Source organism: Elephas maximus, chromosome X (assembly GCF_024166365.1).
Source record: "Elephas maximus indicus isolate mEleMax1 chromosome X, mEleMax1 primary haplotype, whole genome shotgun sequence".
Taxonomy (NCBI): Eukaryota; Metazoa; Chordata; class Mammalia; order Proboscidea; family Elephantidae; genus Elephas; species Elephas maximus.
Genome location: NC_064846.1, coordinates 85,488,202 through 85,506,723, shown reverse-complemented (window position 1 = coordinate 85,506,723; position 18,522 = coordinate 85,488,202). Strand labels below are relative to the sequence as shown.

General features: G+C 36.8%; 1 protein-coding gene across 2 annotated transcripts in view; it reads left to right on the top strand.

Annotated features, from left to right (window-relative positions):
• Positions 1-18,522, top strand: part of LOC126069055 (transmembrane protein 182-like) — a 413,220-nt gene that overhangs the window by 213,828 nt on the left and 180,870 nt on the right. For both annotated transcript variants that reach the window (XR_007515820.1, XM_049871970.1), the window contains one exon: positions 619-784. The gene's annotated coding sequence lies outside the window, so the exon portion shown is untranslated. The remainder of the gene's footprint in view (positions 1-618; positions 785-18,522) is intronic.

The following is an 18,522-nucleotide window of genomic DNA, read 5'->3' as shown; positions in this document are numbered from 1 at the left end:
ACTGAGAGTTAAGGAGACCTCGGTCCTGTGGAGCGTCAGTATAGGCCTTTTAATATGTAACAATTTTCAAAACAAATAGATTTCAATAAAGTCTTTCAGATTATGGTGCAGGTTTTTTAAACATGTGGACTTACAGACCATATATTTTATTTAAACACTTTCACACGTGTTGTGAAGTTGTGGATTAACATGATTCTTGTTTCATTTTGTGAGTTTATTGTATAAGTATACAGTTAGATTCCCTAAGCAAACATTTAACAAATGTGTCCCACGATTTTCTCCATCCATTGAAAATAAACGGTACATGTTTTCTTTTCTTTCATGACCTCCCATGAAGTGTAGACTCTTCTTGGCCAGTATTTCTGTCTTTCTTGCAAGTGTTTGGCCTGGTTGGCTCTAGTGGGATATACCTAAAGGTTTAATTTCTTCATAAGTACACATTTGAAATTAAATTAAACTTTCTTTTGTGCCATAGAATTAAATTTTTCATTTAAACAAAGTAAATTTGGAAGAAGCAGTGAGTGAACAATATCTGGGTCCTGTTGATTAGAATGTAAAGGCCCCCCAAAAAATGGTAGTAAATTCCTGGCATTTCTTTTTTATTTGCTTTTTGTACAGATTGAAGTATTTCAACAGCAGGCATCTACAGAAGATTTTGCTCAGAGACTATGACCAGCTCACATCAAGCATTGTTGTTCTTTATGAACAGCTTGAGAGAAAACTTGCAGAAAGCCTGCAAAAGCTGTAAGGCCAGTGAATTCACACACCATCTAGCATCTTTACTGTAAGTATACGTGTGTGTTTTATTCTGTTAAATGATATATCACAGAAAAATTACATAATTCTTCAAGGTGCCTTCCCTTAAAGCGAAGTTCCTTTGCCTTGCCTCTTAGAAAAACATAAAAACTAAGATAAAATTGAGAAAGTTTGTTTGATACCACAGGTTGCATTGTTTAGCATAAAGTTGTGAACAGGCCTTAATGAAATAAATTCCATCTATGAATCTTTCAGTTTCTAAAAGTTTTAAAATGATTATCTATCTCTAAAAAAAATAGTACATGTTTGTATTTTTATTTCATTTAAAGACTCACATTAAGTAAAATGACTTATCATTGGCTTTTGTTGATTTAGGACTGAGTTGAGTATTGAAAGGTAATTATAGAGAAACAGCTATAATTTGGGGGTTAGTTACCTTGCTTTAAGACTGCAGGTAATTGTTAGGACAGAGATCTATAAAATGGAAGCATAAACAAGAAAAAGTAATGAAGAAAAGAATATCATTATAAATAATTATTTACTATGTATGTTTTTTGGGGCTTTAGGTGAAAGTTTACAGAGAAAGTTAATTTCTCATTAAATAATTAATACACGTATTTTTTTGTGACATTGGTTACCAACCCCAATACATGTCAACACTCTCCTCTTTTAGACCTTGGGTTCTCCATTTCAAGCTTTCCTGTCCCCTTCTGCCTTCTTGTCCTTGCCCCTGGGCTGGTGTGCCCATTAATTTCATTTTGTTTTATGGGCCTGTCTAATCTTTGGCGGAAGGGTGAACCTCAGGAGTGACTTGAGTACTGAGCTGATAGGGTGCCCGGGGGCCATACTCTTGGGGTTTCTTCAGTCTCTGTCAGATCAGTAATTCTGATCTTTTTTTGGTGTGTGTGTGAGTTTGAATTTGGTTCTACATTTTTCTCCAGCTCTATCTTAGACCCTGTATTGTGATTTTTGTCAGAGCAGTTGGTGGTGGTAGCCAGTAACCATCTGGTTGTGCTAGACTCAGTCTGGTGGAGGCTGTGAGTGTGATCCATTAGACCTTTGGAGTAATCTTTCCCTTGTGTCTATGGATTTCTTCATTCTCCCTTGCTCCAAACTGGGTGGGACCAGTAGATACATCTTAGATGGCTGCTCACAAGCTTTTAAGACCCCACACACTATTCAGCAAAGTAGGATGTAGAACATTTTCTTTACAAACTATGTTATGCCAATAGAGCTAGATGTTTCCTGAGACCATAGTCCCCAGCACTCAGCCCAGTAATTTGGTCCCTGAGAGAGTTTGGATGTATCTATGAAGCTTCCATGACTTTGCTTTGGTCAAGTTGTGCTGACCTCCCCAGTATTGTGTACTGTCTTACCCTTCACCAGAGTTACCAATTATCTATTGTCTGTTGTTGTTAAGTGCTGTCAAGTTGGTTCTGACTCATAGGGACCCTAGGTACAACAGAACGAAACACTGCCTGGTCCTGAGCCATCCTCACAATGGTTGTTATGCTTAAGCCCATTGCTGCAGCCATTGTGTCGATCCATCTCAATGAGAGTCTTCCTCTTTTTTGTTGACCCTCTGCTTTACCAAGCATGATGTGCTTCTCCAGGGACTGATCCCTCCTGATAACATGTCCAAAGTACCGGGATGAAGTCTCACCATACTAGTTTCTAAGGAGCATTTTGGCTATCTTTTTTTTTTAGTTAGTTTTTTCCCTCCTTACCCCTCACCTCCCTCATAACCATCAAAAATTGTTTCTTTCCGTGTGTAAATTTTTTCATGAATTTTTATAATAGTGGTCTCATACAATATTTTTGTGATTGACTTATTTCACTCAGATTAATGCCTTCCAGATTCATCCACATTGTGAGATATTTTGCAGATTCATCATTGTTCTTTATTGTTGCCTAGTATTCCACTGTGTGTATGTACCATAGTTTGTTTATCCATTCATCTGTTGATGGACACTTGGGTTGTTTCTGTCTTTTTGCTGTTGTGAATAATGCTGCAATGAACATGCGTGTGCATATGTCTTATTTCCCTGGGATATATTCCTAGGAGTGGGACTGCTGAATCATGTGGTATTTCTATTTCTAGCTTTTTAAGGAAGTGCCACATCGTTTAACAAAATGGTTGTACCATTTTGCATTCCCACCAGTAGTGCATAAGAGTTCCAATCTCCCTGCAGCCTCTCTAACATTTGTTATTTTCTGTTTTTTTGATTTGTGCCAGTAATGTCAGGGTGAGATGGTATTTCATTGTAGTTTTGATTTGCATTTTTCTAATGGCTAGTGATGGCGAGCATTTCCTCATGTGTCTGTTATCCATCTAAATGTCTTCTTTGGTGAAGTGTCTGTTCATATCCTTTTTTTAAATTTGATTATTTGTCTTTTTTGTTGTAGAGGTGTTAGATTTTCTTGCAGATTTTAGAGATTAGACCTTTGTCGGATATGCTATGGCCAAAATTTTTTTCCCAATCTGTAGGTTCTCTTCTTACTCTTTTGGTGAAGTCTTTTGATGAGCATAAGTGTTTAATTTTTAGATGATCCCAGTTATCTAGCTTATCTTCTAGTGTTTGTGTATTGTTAGTTATGGTTTGTATCCTGTTCATGCTGGTAGTAGGGCCTCTAGTGTTGACTCTTTTTATTTCCATGATCTTTACGGTTTTTGGTTTTATATTTAGGTCTTTGATCCATTTTGAATTAGTTTTTGTGTATGGTGGAAGGTATAGGTCCTGTTGCATTTTTTTACAGACGGGCATCCAGTTTTTCCAGCATCCTTTGTTTAAAAGACTGTCTTTTCCCCATTTAACGGACTTTGGGCCTTTGTCAAAGATTGGGTGGCCACAGGTGGATGAATTTACATCTGAGTTCTCAATTCTGTTCCATTGGTCAATGTGTCTGTTGTTGTACTAGTATCAGGCTGTTTTGACTACTGTAGCTGTATAGTAGGTTCTGGGGTCAGGTAGTTTGAGGCCTCCTACTTTGTTCTTCTTCAATAATGATTTGCTTCAACAATTCTTTTCTTATCTGGGCCGCTTTCCCTTTCCATATAAAGTTAATGATTAGTTTTTCCATCTCATTAAAGAATGCAGTTGGTATATGGATCGGGATTGCTTTTTTTTTTTTTTTTTTTGTACATTGCTCTGGATAGAATTGACATTTTCACAATGTTGAGTCTACCTATCCATAAGCATATTATGTTTTCCCATTTATGTATGTTGTTTGAATAGGAATTTGGTGTTTTTCTGCATCATGAGTTTTTTGGTAGTAAGGTTTCTTTTGATTACATTTTCACAGATTTTTTTTTCCTTCTAGCGTGATTTATTTTAACTGCTATGACGTAACTGTAGAAGTATATTTAGTCCAGGGCAAAAGGATTAATTAATTTGTCATTGGACCCATCCTTCTCATCCAAAAGTCAAGGCTTAAAATTTACCACTTGTTTAACAGTAATTGGACAGGACACTTTATATTTTTCTGTGTTTTAGTTGGTATTTGTATATTAATTTTATAATCAGAAAAAGATGATAAAGGCATTTTAGGAATGGAAATTGTCAGAATAGCAAAACAGGACTTAAGGTAAAAATTAATAAAATCCCAAATGACCCACGTCCAAGATCAGGAATTATTTGGGAGTTCCAAAAAATTGACTGAAGTTAAGGGACTCCTTTTCAAGATTAAATTAGCAATTAAGTGTTGGAACAGGATATCAAAATATATTACAAAATATTTTTAACAGATTTTTAGTTAGGCTAGAATATAACCATTTTGTGCTGTTGAATTTTTGACTTGTCTTTTTACAGTGGACTGTACCAGATGACCTACTGAAGTCTTTCCTGCTGTAAATAGTATCAATGTGGATATTCTGCACTAAGGGTGGGCTAGCTATGGAGAAGGAAATGGAAATTCCATTTTATTTAAGTTAAACAAATTGGCTGTCTTCATTGTCTGAAATGACCCTATAATTATTTAAATTTCTGTGTCACTTAATAATACAAAGCTGGTGTTAATATTAGGATAAAAGTATGCTAAATATTTAGGATTTGATATTTCTTTATTAATCATAATATCTTTCAGTGTTTGAATGGAGAATAAAGCATTAATGGTATGATTTTCATTAAAAAGTATTGTTGTAAGGTAATATATGTAGGAAAATCAATTTGATTATCTTACATAGCAACATACTAAAAAAAAAAAAACACAGAGGCTATTCGAAATACCTGTATGAAATTGCATAATTTTGATGCCAGATCTCAGTCTTCACAGTTAACTTGACTTGTCCTTTTCCTTACATAAAAAAAAAAAAAACTGAGTAAGAAATATAAGTTAAATTTAAACAGACACGGCTGTTGTTAGGAGCCAAGGAGTCAGTTCCAACTCACAGCGACCCTATGCACATCAGAACGAAACACTGGCTGGTCCTGCACCATCCTTGCAATCATTGTTATGCTTGAGCCCATTGTTGCAGCCACTGTGTCAATCCACCTCATTGAGGGTCTTTGTCTTTTTCACTGACCCTCTACTTTACCAAGCATGATGTCCTTTTCCAGGGACTGGTCCCTCCTGGGAACTTGCCTAAGGTACGTGAGATGAAGTCTCGCCATCCTTGCTTCCAAAGAGCTTATTAAAGCTTTTTTTAGGGGATATTTATAAAGTATTATCAGCCCTGTGTACACACTTATTTGATTGTACAAAACATGCACTGGTATGAAATATAAAGTTCTTAGAACTCATAAGTAGAACTATCCTCTGAAATATTTTTACTTAGCTATTTGTCTGGAGATATAAGTATATTCTTACATATTGAGAAAACTGGTTTTTAAAGTAGGAACTCTCTGAATGCCTGTATTTGCTACCCTTAAAACAGGAATTTCTGCTTTTCGATTTGCCTTTCTACATGAGCCACCTTCCATCCCACCCCCAATTAGCCTTCAAAGCACCTTTGGAATGTATTTATTTATTGATACTTTAAATTTTGTGTATGTGTTTATGGTATTGCATATTTATGCATTTAATGGCTGTAAGGAACCCAAATTTGCAGCCATAGCCGTGAAACAACCATGTTATTTCTATCCCCAGAGCCTCTAAATCAAGGACTTATAAATAATATTCAAGAAATAGTGACCACAAACCTTTATAAAATCAGGACAGTGGTAAGATTTTTCTAGTACGTATCACTTTATTAGTCACACAAAAGGAATAAATCTAGTTTTCTTTTTATACTTCCAAATGAGCCTTGGCCCCCAAGTATATCATAGGGATATTGTCAGGGTAAATGAAATGACAAGTTAGTGTTTAAGTCACATTCTCAGAGGAAAGTGCTTTAACAATTTCTATTTAACTGCCAGTACAGTGTATTTCATAATGCCCCAGGGTCCTGAAAGATGACACCATTTTCTTAAGTATATAATTTTCTGCAGCAAACTTTATTATATTTAGCATATTAAAAAATTAGGCATTTTAGTTGTTAAAGTATTTTTGGTCACTAGAGAGCTGCAAAACCCCAAATTTCTGAAAATTTATACTATAATAAAACACACCATATAAGTAGGATTGAGCATTATCTAATATGGATCTTTGATAATCCAGAATTCTGGATATTCTTAAGCACAACAGTTTTGGAATGTTTATTATAGAAAAAGCAACAAAGTAGCTTTGGAATTCAATTAACATACTTTTTTTAGGGGGGTAGCAACCCATTAGAAATTTAAATTAGGCAAAGATTTCAGAAATTTGTTATAAAAAATACTATCTTTCTGCCTTCTTCACTGAAAAAACAAACTAAAATCTTGTTTGCAAGTAAGGTTAAATGCAATCTCATTTTGAAATTTAAAAGTTTGCCTTTATATCAGAAACAGCTTGATTTAAACTTATGTATTTTAAGGTCATTACTGTTAAGATAATTTTTGCCTCTGTGCATTTTGCAAACCTAGGTACAAATAAGGTGAGGCCTGGTGGTGTAGTGGTTAAGTGCTTAGCTGCTTACCAAAGGTCAGGGGTTCGAATCCAACAGCCACTCAGCAGAGAAAGGTATGGCAGTAGGTTTCTGTAAAGGCTACAGCCTTGGAAACCCTGTAGGGCAGTTCTACTCTGTCCTATGGGGTCGATATGAGTTGGATCGGCACGATGACAACGGGTTTAGGTACAAATAAATGTAACAGAAGTGGCAGTTAACACAAATGTTGAAAGCATTCAGTTTGGTAGTGTGCTGGGTAACAGAATTTCTATACAATGGAGAGACTTAAAGACTTGAGCTCAGTAGATATAAAAAAAAAAACCAAAAACAAACAAAAAAACTACTTTGAGCTTCTGAGAGGAAAGCTGGAATGTAATTAGTTACAAATATATAGTAATAATGAATCCAATATTATTCCTTTAATGTCCATTCACACATAATCCAAATTATTTTCTCAAATCGGTGTGATAATGTAACACCTTTATTCCTCAAGTCTCTCATTTATAAATGCTGTTTATTACATTAAGGCATGAAATAATTACAATGAAGTAATTTGTCTACATTCTGCAGTACATCATATTCCTTTTTAAAAAAAATTGTATACAGTGCTAGCTTCTAAAACAGTATATTGTGGGGAAAAAATGTAGGATCCAGGGAGAAAAACAAACAGATAATACAAGTAAGAGAAAATAGGTCGTATGGCATCTTTATAGTCTCTGTTCCAGATGACTGGACAATTCTTTCTGGTGACTTAGACTTCAAGTTACTTGAAGATACCATGATTTCTGCAGATCATTTTCAGCTTTAGAATTCCATAAAATTTTGAATTTTATAAAACTTATAAATTTACAAAATTTAAAGAATTTATATTTCTTCTCTTTCAAAATGGATCCTGAGGCTATAGATTAGTAAATAAGTTAACCTTTATTGCATATTTATTATGTGTCAGGCACTATGTTATCACTTCTTATGAGGTTTAGTTTAGAGTTCACAATAATTCTATAAAGTTAATACAGTCATTATTTCCGTTAAAATAATAAGAAAACTGAGGTTTAGAAAGTTAATTTAAATTTCCTGGGGTTGTGCAGTTCCCCCACTTGTCTGTCAGTTTGTCGTACTATGGGGGATTCCTGTTACTGTGATGCTGGAAGCTATGCCACGGTATTCAAGTACCAGCAGGGTCACCCATGGAGGGCAGGTTTCAGCTGAGCTTCCAGACTAAGATAGACTAGGAAGAAAGGCCTGGAAGTCTACTTCTGTAAAGATTTAGCGAGTGAAAACCTTATGAATAGCAGCAGAACATTGTTTGGTATAGTGTTAGAAGATGAGCCCCTCAGGCTAGAAGGCACTCAAAGAACGACTGGGGAAGAGCTGCCTCCTCAAAGTAGAGTTGAACTTAATGACATGGGTAGAGTCAACCTTTCGGGATCTTCGTTTGCTGACGTGACACAACTCGAAATGAGAAGAAAGAGCTGCAAATATCCATTAATAATCGGAACCTGGAATGTACGAAGTATGAATCTAGGAAAATTGAAAATCATCTAAAAAGAAATGGAATGCATAAACATTGATATTCTAGGCATTAGTGAGCTGAAATGGACAGCTACTGGCCATTTTGAATTAGACAAGCATATTGGTCTACTAGGCTAGGAATGGCAACTTGAAGAGGAATGGCATTGCATTAAATGTCAAAAAGAATATTTAAGATCTATCCTGAAGTACAGTGCTGTCAGTGATAGGATAATATCCATATATCTACAAGGAAGCCCAGTTAATACGACCATTATCCAAATTTATGCACCAATCACTAAGGCCAAAGATGAAGAAATTGAAGACTTTTGCCAGCTCCTGCAGTATGAAATTGATTGAACATGCAATCAAGATGCAATAATTACTGGAGATTGGGATGTGAAAGCTAGAAACAAAGAAGGGTTGGTAGTTGGAAAATATGGCCTTGGTGATAGAAATGATGCTAGAGACCACATGATAGAATTTTGGAAGACCAATTATTTCTTCATTTCAAATACCTTTTCTCAACAACATAAACAATGACTATACACGTGGACCTTGCCAGATGGAATACAAAGGAATCAAATCAAATACGTCTGTGGGAAGAGGCAATGGAAAAGCTCAATATCATCAGTCAGAACAAGACCAGGGGCCGACTGAGGAACAGACCATCAATTGCTCATATGCAATTTCCAGTTGAAACTGAAGAAAATTAGAACAAGTCTACAAGAGCCAAAGTACAACTTTGAGTATATCCCACCTGAATTTAGAGACCATCTCAAGAATAGATTTGATGCATTGAAATAATGACTGAAGACCAGATGAGTTGTGGAATGACATCAAGGACATCATACATGAAGAAAGCAAGAGGTCATTAAAAAGACAGGAAAGAAAGAAAAGATCAAAATAGATGTTACAAGAGACCCTGAAACTTGTTCTTGAATGCTGAGTAGCTAAAGTGAAAGGAAGAAATGACGAAGTAAGAGAGTTGAACAGAAGATTTCAATGGGCAGCTCAAGAAGACAAAGAAAAGTATCATAATGACATGGGCAAAGATCTGGAGATGGAAAACCAAAAGGGAAGAATAGGCTCTGAATTTTTCAAGTTGAAAGAACTGAAGAAAAAATTCAAGCCCCAAGTTGCAATGTTGAAGAATTCTATAGGCAAAATATTAAAAGCCTTAGGAAGCATCAAAAGAAGATGGAAGGAATACACAGAGTCACTATACAAAAAAGGAGGTACCATATGAGTGGGAACCAATGGTACCAAAGGAAGAAGTCCAAGTTGCACTGAAGGCATTGGCAAAAAATAAGGCTGTGGGAACTGATGGAATACCAATTGAGATGTTTCAACAATTGGCGTGCAGCGCTGGAAGTACTCACACATCTATGCCAAGAAATTTGGAAGACAACTACCTGGCCAACCGACTGAAAGAGTTCTATATTTATGCCTGTTCCCAAGTAAGGTGATGCCCCGAATGCACAAATAATCGATCAATATCATTAATATCACACGCAAGTAAACTTTTGCTGAAGATCATTCAAAAGCTGCTGCAGCAGTATGTTGACAGGGAACTGCCAGAAATTCAAGCTGGATTCAGAATCAGGGACAGCATTGCTGATATCAGATGGATCCTGGCTGAAAGCAGAGAATACCAGAAAGCTGTTTACCCATGTTTTATTGACTATGCAAAGGCATTGGACTGTGTGGATCATAACAAATTACGGATAACATTGCTAAGAATGGAAATTCCAGAATACTTAATTGTGCTCCTGAGGAACCTGCACATAGATCAAGACGCAGTCGTTGAAACAGAGCAAGAGGATACTGCATGATTTAAAGTCAGGATACGTGTGCTTCAGGGTTGTATCCTTTCACGATACTCATTCAGTCTGTATGCTGAGGAAATAATACAAGAAGCTGAGGTATATAAAGAAGAACAGGGCACCAGGATTGGAGGAATTTTCATTAACAACCTTCTTTATGTAGATGACACAATCTTGCTTGCTGAAAGTGAAGAGGACTTGAAGCACTTGCCGATGAAGATCAAAGACCGCAGCCTTCAGTATGGATTGCACCTCAACATAAAAAAAAAAAAAAAAATTTTAAAGAGAACAAAAATCCTCACAAGTGGACCAATAAGCAACATCATGATAAACGGGGAAAATATTGAAATTGTCAAGGATTTCATTTTACTTGGATCAATAATCAACAGCCATGGAAGCAGCAGTCAAGAAATCAAAAGACGCCTTGCACTGGGCAAATCTGCTTCAAAAAACCTCTTTAGTGTTGAAAAGCAAAGATGTCACCTTGAAGACTAAGGTGCCCCTTACCCAAGCCACGGTATTTTCAATCACCTCCTATGCAATGTGAAAGCTGGACGATGAATAAGGAAGACCAAAGAACAATTGACCCTTTGGATTGTGGTGTTGCAGAAGAATATTGGATATACTATGGACTGCTGAAAGAACAGATAAATCTATCTTTGAAGAAGCACAACCAGAATGCTCCTCAGAAGCAAGGATGGTGAGGCTACATCTCACATACTTTGGACATATTGTCTTGCGGGATCAGTCCCTGGAGAAGGACATCATGCTTGGTAAAGTAGAGGGTCAGTGAAAAAGAGGAAGACCCTCAATGAGGTGGATTGACACAGTGGCTACAACAATGGGCTTAAGCATAACAACGACTGTGAGGATGGCGCAGGACCAGCCGGTGTTTCATTCTGTTGTACACAGGGTCACTATGAGTCGGAACTGACTTGATGGCACCTAACAACAACAACAACAAGGCTGTGCAGTTAGTAAGCAGGAGAGCCAGAATTTATAACTACCCACTGCCGTGGAGTCATTTCTGACTCATAGCGATCTAAATTCAGAATAGGAGCTGAGCCATTATACTATTCTGACTCTCAAAATAATTCTCAAGTAAGCTGTATTTCTAGAGTTCAAATATCTCTCATAGGTACTAGCAAGGTGGCCTTCTAGCCTACATGACCATAAGACCCTAAAAACGTATTAAAATTATTATTACGAGTATCAAACATATACAAAAGTGGAGAAAATATCAGAATTAACCTTTTAATACCTGTCACCTAGGTTCAAAAATTATCAACACATTGCAATTTTAGCTTCATTTATCCCACATGCCCCCTCACTTTTTTGGGGGAGAGGGAATAATTTCAAAGCAAGTCCCAGGCATATTATCATTTCTCCCATGAATACTTTACTATGCTAACATATAAAAAAGATAACCATAATATCACTATCATAGCCCCTAAATTAACAAAAATCTTTTAATATCATCCAACTACCAGTACATGTTCAGTTTTCTCTGCTTGTCTAAAAAGCTATATTTGCATTTGATTGGTTTGAATAAGGGTTCAAACAAGGCATATGCTTTCATTTCTCTTGGATGAATATCTAGGAGTGGAATCATGGTAGGGTTTAGCTTTAATTTTTTAAGAAACTGTCAAGTTGTTTCCCAATGTGGTTGTAAGATTTTACATTTCCACCAGCAGTTTATGAGAATTCAGAACATCCACATCATTGCCAGCATTTGGTTCTGATCAGTCTCTTTTATTTCAGCCTTTCTAATATGTGGCAAGTGGTATTGCACTGTAGGTTTAATTTACATTTCCCTAATGACTAAAGATGTCAAATATCTTTTTGATTTTTTAGAGAACCAGCTTTTGTTTTCTGTCTACTTTGGATTTAATTTGCTCATCTTTCATGCTTAGATTATTGATTTTAGATCTTTTTCTTTTCTAAAATATGCATTAAGTGCTATAAATTTCCTTCTAAGTATTGCTTTTGCTGCATCTCACAGATTTTGATAAGCTGTATTTTCATTTAGTTAAATATATTTTTTTTATCTTTTCTTGAGATATCTTTGACCCATGTGTTATTTAGAAGTGCGTTGTTTGATCTCCAAATATTTTGGGATTTTTCCTGTTATCTTTCGTTATTGATTTCTAGTTTAATTCCTTCGTGGTCTGACAGCATACGTTGTATGATATCCACTTTTTTAATTTTGTTAAGGTGTGTTTTATGGCCCTGAAGGTGGCCCGTCTTGGCAAATGTTTGATGTGAGCTTGAGAAGAATGTGTGTTTTGCTCTTGTTGGATGAAGTATTCTGTAAATGTCAATTAGATCCAGTTCATTGATGGTGCTGTTCAGTTCAACTATATTTGTTATCAATTGAACTGTGTCCTCACAAAATGTGTGTCAACTTGGTGAGGCCATGATTCCCAGTACTGTGTGATTGTCCATCATTTTGTTATCGGATATGATTTTCCTATGTGTTGTAAATCCCGCCTCCATGATGTTAATGAGGCAGGATTAGAGACAGTTAATGTTAATGAGCCAGAGCTCAATCTACAAGATTAGGTTGTATCTTGAGTCAATCTGTTTTGAGATATAAAACAGAGAAGTGAGAGAGAAAGAAAGAAAGAAGAACCGGGATTGAGTATGTCCTATGGACCCAGGGTCCCTGCCCTGAGAAGGTCCTAGGCCAGGGGAAGTTTGATGACAGAGACCCTTGCCCAGAACCGACAGAGAAAACATTCCTTGGAAGCTGGCGCCCTGAATTTGGAATTCTGACCTCCTAGGCTGTGAGACTCATAGTCGCAATCGACTCGACGGCACTGGGTTTGGTTTTTTTGGGTTAGGCTGTGAGAGGGAAACCCTGGTGGCGTAGTGGTTAAGTGCTACAGCTGCGAACCAAACAAAGAGTCAGCAGTTCAAATCCACCAGGTGTTGCTTGGAAACTCTACGGGGCAGTTCTACTTTGTCCTATAGGGTCGCTATGAGTCGGAATCGACTTGATGGCACTGGGTTTTTTGGAGGCTGTGAGGGGGTAAACTACTTGTGGTATTTCTGTTATAGAAGCACTAGATATCTAAGAAAATATCCTTACTGGTTTTCTGCCTGCTGGATCTGCCAATTACAGACAGAAGAGTGCTAAAAACTCTATCCATTATTATAGTGGATTTTTCTACTTCTCCTTGCAGTTGTATCAATTTTTACCTTATGTATTTTGATGCTTTGTTATTAGGCACACGTACATTTAGAATTGTTACGTCTTCTTGGAGAATTGATTCTTTTCTCATTCCATAATACTCCTCTTTATCCCTGATAATGTTCCTTGAGCTGAATTCTGCTTTGTCTGAAGATAATATTGTTGCTGCTACTTTCTTTTGACCCATCACTAGCCCTTTACTTTTTAACCTATCTATGTCTTATGTCTTTATATTTAAAGTAGGTATGGATCTTGTATACAACATATAGTTGGGTTTTGTCCATTTATCCACTATGACAATCTCTGTCTTTTAATTAGTACATTTAGACCATTCACATTTAAAGTGATTATTGATATAGTTGAATTGATATCTACCATATTTGTAACTGTTTTCCTATGTATTGCCCTAGTTCTTAGTTCTCTTTTGTGTCTGTTTTGTACTCTCATCTCTTTTTCTGCCTTATCCGGTTTTAAAGAGCATTTAATATGATTCCATTTTCACTTGTTCTGGCTGCACTCAAAATTAACACCTTTTCTATTTACTTGGTAAATAGGCAACAGTAGCACAGCCAAATGAGGGAAGTGTTGCCTTGAAAATCCAAAGAGCCCACCAGGTGTTGTGCTCACTTTTTAGTTGTTGTTAGGTGCCATCGAGCTGGTTCCTACTCATCATGAACATATGTACAACATAATGAAACATCGCCCAGTACTGTGCCATCTCCACAATCTTTGTTATGCTTGAGCCCATTGTTGCAGCCACTGTGTCAATCCATCTCATTAAGGATTTTCCTCTTTTTCACTGACTTTCTACTTTACTAAGCATGATGTACTTCTCCAGGGACTGGTCCCTCCTGATAACATGTCCAAACTATGATGAAGTCTCGCCATCCTCCCTTCTAAGGAGCATTTTGGCTGTGCTTCTTCCAAGATAGATTTGTTTGTTCTTTTAGCAGTTCATGGTATACCCAACATTCTTTGCCAACAGTATAATTCAAATGAGTCAATTCTCCTTCGATCTTCCTTATTCATCATCCAGCTTTCACACGCATGAGAGGCGATTGAAAATACCATGGCTTGGGTCAGGCACACCTTAGTCCTCAAAGTGACATCTTTGCTTTTGAACACTTTAAAGAGGTCTTTTACAACAGATTTGCCCAATGCAACAAGTCTTTTGATTTCTTGACTGCTGCTTCCATGGCTGTTGATTGTGGATCCAAGTAAAATGAAATCCTTGACAACTTCAATCTTTTCTCTGTTTATCATGATGTTGCCTATTGGCCAGTTGCGAGGATTTTTGTTTTCTTTATGTTGAGGTGTAATCTATACTAAAGGCTGTAGTCTTTGATCTTCATCAGTAAGTGCTTCAAGTCCTCTTCACTTTCAGCAAGCAAGGTTGTTCATCTGCATAATGCAGGGCATTAATGAGTCCTTCTCCAATCCTGATGTCCCGTTCTTCTTCATATAGTCCAGCTTCTCGGATTATTTGGCCAGCATACAGATTGAATACAACCCTGACACACATCTTTCCTGACTTTAAACCATGCAGTGTTCCCTTGTTCTGTTCTGTCTCTTGATCTATGTACACTTTCCTCATGAGAACAATTAAGAGTTCTGGAATTCCCATTCTTTGCAATATTGTTCATAATTTGTTATAATCCACACTATTGAATGCCTTAACATAGTCAATAAAACACAGGTAAACATCTCTCTGGTATTCTCTGCTTTTAGCCAGGATCCATCTGAAATCAGCAATGATACCCCTGGTTCCACGTCCTCTTCTGAATCTAGCTTGAGTTTCTGGCAGTTCCCTGTTGATATACTGCTGCAGCCACTTTTGAATGATCTTCAGCAAAATTTTGCTTGCATGTGTTATTAATGATATTGTTTGATAATTTCTGCATTCAGTTGGATCACCTTTCTTAAGAATATGCATAAATATGAATCTTTTTCGTCGGTTGGCCAGGTAGTTGTCTTCCAAATTTTTTTGCATAGTTGAATGAGTACTTCCAGAGCTGCATCCATTTGTTGAAACATTTCAATTGGTATTCCATCACTTCCTGGAGCCATGTGTTTTGCCAATGTCTTCAGTGCAGCTTGGACTTCTTCCTTCAGCACCATCCATTCCTAATCATATGTTACCTCCTGAAATGTTTGAATGTCGACCAATTCTTTTTGGTATAGTGACTCTGTATTCCTTCCATCTTCTTTTGATGCTTCCTGTGTCATTTAATATTTTCCCCCTAGATTCTTTCAGTATTGCAACTTGAGGCTTGAGTTTTTTCTTCAGCTCTTTCAGCTTGAGAAATGCTGAGCATGTTGCTCCCTTTTGGTTTTCTATCTACAGGTCTTTGCACTTGTGATCATAATACCTTACTTTGTCTTCCTGAGTCACCCTTTGAAATATTCTGTTCAGCTCTTTTATTTTCTCATTTTGTCTTAGCTGCTCGATGTTCAAGAGCAAGTTTCAGAGTCTCTTCTGACATTCATTCAGGTCTTTTCTTTCTCTCCTGTCTTTTTAATGACCTCTTGCTTTCTTCATGTATGATGTCCTTGATGCCATTTCACAGCTAGTCTGGCCTTCGGTCATTAGTGTTCAACACCTCAAATCTATTCTTGAGATGGTCTCTAGATTGAGGTGGGATATACTCAACGTCGTACTTTGACGCTGGTGGACTTGTTTTTAATTTCCTTCATTTTCAACTTGAACTTGCATATGAATGATTGATGATCTGTTCTGCAGTCAGATATTGAGCGTTTCCATCATCTCTTTCCACAGATGTAGTCGATTAGTTTCCTGTGTATTCCATCTGGCGAGGTCCATGTGTATAAAAAAAATAGTTACCATTTATGTTGGTGGAAAAAGATACTTGCAATGAAGAAGTCTTTGGTCTTGCAAGATTCAGTCATAAGATCCCTGGCATCATTTCTACCACCAAGACCATATTTTCCAGCTACCAATTCTTCTGTGTTTCCAACTTTCGAATTCGAATCACCAGTAATTATCAGTGCATCCTGATTGCATGTTTGATCAATTTCAGACTGCAGAAGTTGGTAAAAATCTTCAATTTCTTCATCTTTGGCCTTAGCGTTTGATACGTAAATTTGAATAATAGTCATATTAACTGGTCTTCCTTGTAGGCGTATGGATATTATCCTATCACTGACAGCATTGTACTTCAGGATAGATCTTGAAATGTTCTTTTTGACCATGAATGCAACGCCATTCCTCTTCAAGCTGTCATTCCTGGCATAGTAGACCATATGATTGTCCAATTCAAAATGACCAATACCAGTCCATTCCAGATCACTAATGCCTAGGATATTGATTTTTATGTGTTCCATTTCATTTTTGATGATTTTCAATTTTCCTAGATTCATACTTCATACATTCCAGGTCCCAATTATTAATGGATGTTTTCAGCTGTTTCTTCTTATTTTGAGTAGTGCCACATCAGCAAATGAAGGTCCTGAAAACTTGACTCCATCCATATCATTAAGGTCGACTCTACTTTGAGGAGGCAGCTCTTCCTCAGTCATATTTTGAGTGTCTTCCAACCCGAGGGACTCGTCTTCTGACACTGTATCAGACAATGTTCCACTGCTATTCATAAGGTTTTCACTGGCTAATTCTTTTCAGAAGTAAACTGCAGCGTCCATCTTTCTAGTCTGTCTTAGTCTGGAAGCTCAGCTGAAACCTGTCCACCATGGGTGACCCAGCCTGTATTTGTTATGATTGGCATAACTTCCAGCATCAGAGCAACACACAAGCCCCCGAAGTACGACAAACTGACAGATGCCATTAGCCATTAAAAAAAAAACAACAAAAACCCATTGCCGTTGAGTCGATTTTGACTCATAGCCATTAAAAAATTAGGGAGATGCAAATCAAAATCCCAGTGAGATACCACCTCACCTGCATTAGAATGGCAATGATATAAACAAACAAAAACAGGAAATAAAAGATCATGCAGACTGGAACCTTCATCCATTGCTGGTGGGAATGTAAAATGTTACAGCCACAGTGGAAAATAGGTTGGTGGTTCCTCAAAAAGTTGAATATAGATTTAGCATATGACCCAGCAATCCCAATCCTAGGTATATACCCAAAGGAAGTGAAATCAGGAATGCAAACAGAAACCTGAACACCAGTGTTCATTGTAGCACTTTTAACAATTGCCAAAATGTGGGAGCAACCAAAATGTCCATCAATAGAGGAATGGATAAACAAAATGTGGTAGGTACATACAATGGCATATTATTCACCTATAAAGAGAAATAAAGTCCTTCCAAGGCATGACGATTGGTCTTTATTCACCTGGAGCAACAGAGGAAGAAGGAGAGTGAGGAATAGGAGGAGGATATGGAATGTGTGGCTAATTGTTTCCATGAGCAACTGCCTCCTTTGCTATGAGACTAGAAGAACTGGATGGTGCCCACTACCATTACTGAACATTTTGATCAAAGACTCTATAGAGGAATCATGATCAAAAGGTGCAAAATGCAGAACATAATTTCAAATTCTCATGGACGCCAGACTTTTTAAAGCCATAGAGGCTAGAAAACTCCTGAAACTATTGCCCTGAGATAATTTTTAAACATTAAAACAAAAATATCCCCTAACGTCATCTTTAAACCAAACAATAGTTTACCTTACCTAGTAAAAAAAAAGTCTGCCTTGAGCATTATGCTCTTTTAAAAACTATATGGGATCAAGTTGACGCCAGCAACTCGAAAGATTAGGTAGGAACCTTAGGGTTCAGTGAGTTTATGCTAATGGGAGATGAACAGCACAAAATAGGGGCGTGAGAAGGGTTGTACAACTCAAAGAATATAATCAGTGTCACTGAATTGTACATGTAGAAATGGTTAAATTAGTGTATGTTTTGCTATGTATATTCTCAATAACTACAAAATAAAATAAAAATAAAAAACAGAAATGAATTCCTGTTGCATGCCTCTTCATGGATGAACCTTGAAAATACTATGCTGAGTGGAATAAGCCAGGCACAAAAGAACAAATACTGTATGATCTCACTTGTATGAAATAAGCAAATACATAGAAACAAAAAATTATTAGTGATTACCAGGGGTGGGAAGAAAGGGGGATATTTTGCTTAGGGAGCATTGAGTTTATATTAATAGTGATATTATTTTGGTAAAATAATATCATTTGGTAAAGGATATCAAGAATGGTTGTGCAACTCCAGGAATGTAAGTACCTGAATTATATATATGTAGAAATTGTTGAATTGGCATATGTTTTGTTGCATATATTT